The sequence below is a fragment of the Lygodium microphyllum genome, chromosome 15, assembly GCF_053477565.2.
Source record: "Lygodium microphyllum isolate KBCC chromosome 15, Lygodium_microphyllum_v1.1.10, whole genome shotgun sequence".
In the NCBI taxonomy this organism is placed as follows: domain Eukaryota; kingdom Viridiplantae; phylum Streptophyta; class Polypodiopsida; order Schizaeales; family Lygodiaceae; genus Lygodium; species Lygodium microphyllum.
The window spans coordinates 54,518,476-54,523,313 of record NC_141149.1 but is presented as its reverse complement, the minus strand read 5'-3'; the positions used below and the strand labels follow the sequence as shown (position 1 = coordinate 54,523,313).

General features: G+C 41.7%; 1 pseudogene; it reads right to left on the bottom strand.

Moving 5' to 3' along the window:
- Window positions 1-912: 912 nt before the first annotated feature.
- Window positions 913-2,837, bottom strand: LOC148024541 (uncharacterized; annotated as a pseudogene).
- Window positions 2,838-4,838: the final 2,001 nt, after the last annotated feature.

The following is a 4,838-nucleotide window of genomic DNA, read 5'->3' as shown; positions in this document are numbered from 1 at the left end:
AAGTAGTGCCGATATCGTCATCGTCTTTCATGAAATATGAAATTTCTTGATGGTCTTCATCTTTAGTCGCTCCCAAGTAGTTGATGTGAACAGTTGGCTTTCGACTGGATTGACAATTCACCGCTATATGTCCAAGTTGATGGCACTTATAGCAAACTATGGATTTGTCTTTAGAAACATTATTGGTAATAGCGAAAAGTTTAGGAATGTTGGGATTTGGCTGGAAAGATGGCTTAGGATTTGGATTTGTGTTTGATGGTAAAACAGGGGATCGTGTGTTGGAAACTGTGAGGAAGACGAAAGACGAAAGGAAGAGAAGAGAGAAGAGAGATATGAGACACCGGAAGTGGAACCCCAGAAGTGTGTAAACTGAGCACACATGATAGAAATATATAGAGGGGACCTGGGGCGCTATATATAGACAGACTATATATAGCTAACACTATATATAGCTAACAGCCCCGCTCAAATAAAGGTCCCTTACTATGGATGAAAAAACCCTTGGGAGCTCAAGGGAAAAACCCACAGCTCTATATAGGCCTAGCGTTATATTAATATTCAAAATATAAAATTACAAAGTTGAACTTACAAGAGCCTCTTCATAGGCATCAAAGGAGCTACATCACTCCTGAATTACAACAGCCTATTCAGAGGCATCAAAAGAGCTTTATCACTCCTAAATATACAACATGTAAAATAAGGATAAGCGACATCACTGCAAAAGATAAAATCTCCAAGAAATTCCTTCAATTGAACTTAAGATGTGAGTAGTATATCTGTCACATCAAAACTTAAAGAAAAACGTTACAGTGACATTAGAACAACACAAAGTCTATAGAGACGGTTCGCGACGCTGCTCTATAGACAACATAACACATGTGGGGCCCCATGAACAGAATATAAATAAAACAATTTGTCATTAGCTGGAATATAGACGCTCATCAGCTGGAAAGATTATAAACGAAATAATGTGTCATCAGTGAGAATATAGACCCTCATCAGCTGGAATAACAAATGAGAACGATCATCATGAATCTGAGTAAAAGTCAAGACATTAAGAAACTCTCACAATGAGTACCTTGAATTACTGTTTACCTCACAACCTGCTCCCTAGCTTGCCCATCCTCAATTCTAAAAGAAAGCACTTCATCAGCATGCCCAACTAGATTTTGCATAGTCTGTTCCTCTGGATTATTTTTCTGGCCACAACAACTGCTCTGCGGGGAAGCCAAGAACCCTCGGTCCAAAAGTTCATCCAAAACATTGCTGACATCATCTGGGGTAACATATCCATAGCAGTGGCTTGAGACTGCACCAGTCGCATTAGAGCCATAACAAATAAAATTTGTTGCATACTTGGGGCCCCCCACATGAGAACATGGTTTTACAACTACATATGTAGTGAGACCTCGAGCAGATAGCTCATCTCTTAACTTCTTAATGACAACAGGGCCCAAAATACCACATTGAATATCATGACTTTGATGTGTACACACAAAGATATGCATGCCACAGAGCCTCTCTAGCCTTCCTGGTATTTTTCATAGATATGTCCTTCTTCCTTGCTTTGATTGCAGCTGCAAGAAACTCTGGAAGCCGATCAAACTCGACAGCATCCACAACAAGAGGCCAGCTATGAGGCTCTTTGAAGCATAGGAAAACATGTCGTTCAACGAGTGGAAGGCTGCAGAAGGGAGAGGAGGTGCTTACGTTTTTAGATCAGGGCTCGGGAGGATTCATCCCAAAGCTGTCAAGGAAGTCATCCCCGTTGATTGGAAAGATTGGAGCTGCAGAGTAAGGAACCAAGCAGGTGGGGGGAATGCAAGGAGGAGAGTAGTCTGTATTCAGGCTTCCAGATCCAAGGGATTCAAAGCTCCCGGGTCCATGAAAAGGAGGAGCAAACGCCAAGATGCCATGGCATGCAGGAATCAGGGCGAGCAAACACACAATCAGTAGAATTTCAAATCTGAGACGCCATGGCATGCAGGAATCAAGGCGAGCAAACACACAATCAGTAGAATTTCAAAACTGAGACGCCACGGCATGCAAGAATCAGGGCGAGCAAACACACAATTAGCAGAATTTCAAATCTGTGAGAGATGGGACAGGTCGTTAGAAATGAGAACCGAGTGGAAGAGGGGGTCAAGGAGAGAGAGGAAATGGTCTGGTGAAGGTCGCCATGGCTAGAGTTTTTGACAAGTGATGGGGATGCTTGAAACTACATGGATGGAGGATGAATGCTACAAAAGAGAAGCTCCTCCTGTCTGAGTGAAATCTTATTGTCAACGGATGAAGTTCGCACAAGCCTTTGCCGAAGCCACAGCAGCTTACCTTTGTAGAAAAGCTCCTCCTGCCTGAGTGAAATCTTGTTGTCAATGGATGAAGTTCTCACAAGCCTTTGCCGAAGCTGCAACAGCTTACCTTTGGAGCTACAGAAGGATGCGTATCCAGATTTGCTATACCTCAGCAACAGCTTTGTTCTTGGAATAGCAGAATATCGTTACCAGAAAGCGCTTCCACTCTCATAAATCTTTTTCTCTCTCTTTCTCTACCTTCCGCCTTTCCTCTCACACAATCGGCTCACCTTCTTCTCCAAGAACATTCTCTCGTCACTGGATCGTCCTGTGGCACCATGCCATGGCTGGCGCTTTGTCCTTTCAGGTTGCATTCAAAAACGGATGCCGCAGAAGAAGGTAGAGACGAAGAACTCCCTTTTTTGCCCCCATCATCTTATCCTCGTCTCTAGCTTTTGCCCTCTCTTGTCTTCCTCGTTGCAGTTATAGGCTTAAGCCTCATAGGGTTCGCAGCGTGCCGCCATCTCTCGCAGGCGCTGCTGGGCTCTGATACTATGTTGAAAACTGCGAGGAAGATGAAAGAAAAAAGGAAGAGAGGAGAGAAGAGAGATATGAGACACCAGAAGTGGAACCCTAGAAGTGTGTAAACTGAGCACACATGATAGGAATATATAGAGGGGACCTGGGGTACTATATATAGACAGACTATATATAGCTAGCACTATATATAGCTAACATCATGTCCAAGATTTAAGGAATGAAGACGTAACAAAGCGGCTTTGATTGAATCTTCAAAAGTTAGAATCGAATTGCTTTGTACTGACGTTACCGTTATTTGAGAATTGTTGTGATCGCTTCTCTCATCCTTGAATTTAGTCTTCAGCATCATGGGCCAAGGAAATTGCATCCTCGAGAGTCATTGGCTTGAACATGTTCATTTTCGCATAGAAGTGACCAAGCAAACTAGACATAAACTTGTGCTTATGGGTCGCCTCAAGTACATCTTCGAGCATTCGAAGTTGCAATAAAGCATTCCAGAAACGCTCGGTATATTGTGAAATAGGCCACAAACTCTTTGGTGCAGAAGATCCCACTGTTTGATTGCTTTTTCGTGGAATTGAGGTGGAAGAAAATTCTGCTTTTTTATTTTGAAAAGTCTCACAGGTAGTAGGGACAGTCAATGCCTTTGCAGACAACAGTCCACCATAGTGATGCTCTGTCCACTAAATGATTAGTGACACACTTAATTTTGTCTTTTTTGGCATACTGTTCTTTCTAGAAATAATCATCAAATTGATTGATAAAAGCAAGAAGAGTCTTTCCATCGTATAACCTATTGAAAGTACAAAATTTGAATTTTTTTAAACTTATCTTAGCTTCTTTTCAGATAGATTGTGCTTCAAGTGTTGCATCGATTATGCATCATATAACATCTTTGGGTTGTGGTCCATCTTGATCAGCAGTAGATCATTGAAGACTGGCCAATTGAGCTTGCAAACTTTGACGTGCTCTTTGTTCCTCTTGAAGCTGTATCATAATTAAATCCAATTTTGGCTCCATCGTTGGTTCCGGCAAATCATCTTCGGCTATAAAATCTTCCATATTTTGATCGGTCATCCTACAAAATTTCAAACAACCTCACACACTCAAAATCTTGTTAGCAAGATGAGCGTAGCTCAAAGGCGGGTTTACAAGGCTTGCTTTTTTTTTGTTTAATAGCTTTTAGCAATCATTCTTCTTTATGGATACGGGAATTGATGAAGTTCTTGTTCAAGCAGAAAATATACTACATGTATCAGTTTGTTGACTGAAGACTCTCTGCCAGAGTGCAGGTATGAACATGGGCTTGTTGGAGTTGCAAAACTGGTTCGGGATTAGTTCTATGTGAACACCTACTAAGGAGGAATTTAAAGATTGAATTTTGAAGCTTTAGAAGTTTAGGAATTTGAAGCTTTAAAGAAAAAGCTTGACTTTTTCTCAAATCAACACGACAGGACAGCAGTATGTCCTAGTCGCAGTCGATGCCATTCAGTTCGTCCTCCCGCCATCGTTTGTGAAATTTCAGAAGCTTAAGTAAAGTTTAAGCTCTAATTAAGCTCTTAAGCTTATTCTTAATGAGATTTTTGCTTTTTGTTATCTCTAAGAAGAAAAACGACTTTCAAAGAAACTTCCCAAGTGGTCCTTGATCAACAGAGGTTGGTCCTTTGTAATCTAACAGTGTAGCAGGGGGTTCTTCACTGCCAGAAACATGCTCGTATTGACGGATTGTCGCGAGACTAACTGTACATCCCGTTCGTTCCAGGAGCTTTGCCTTCGCGTGAGATGGTAAGCGATTGGAAGCCCTCAAACTCAACTTCACTCTGATACCATCGGTGTGAAAATCGAATGCCGTATGCGTACCTAGCGAGTGCCAAAAGGTTTTTAAGAACAAAGAACTCTACTTTAAGCTCAAAATTCAAGAGAATAGACTTGCACGACATGAGACAAAAAGACCAATTGGGTACAATCTCCCTCCATGCCTTGTGTGAGTGCTCCACAAAGCAT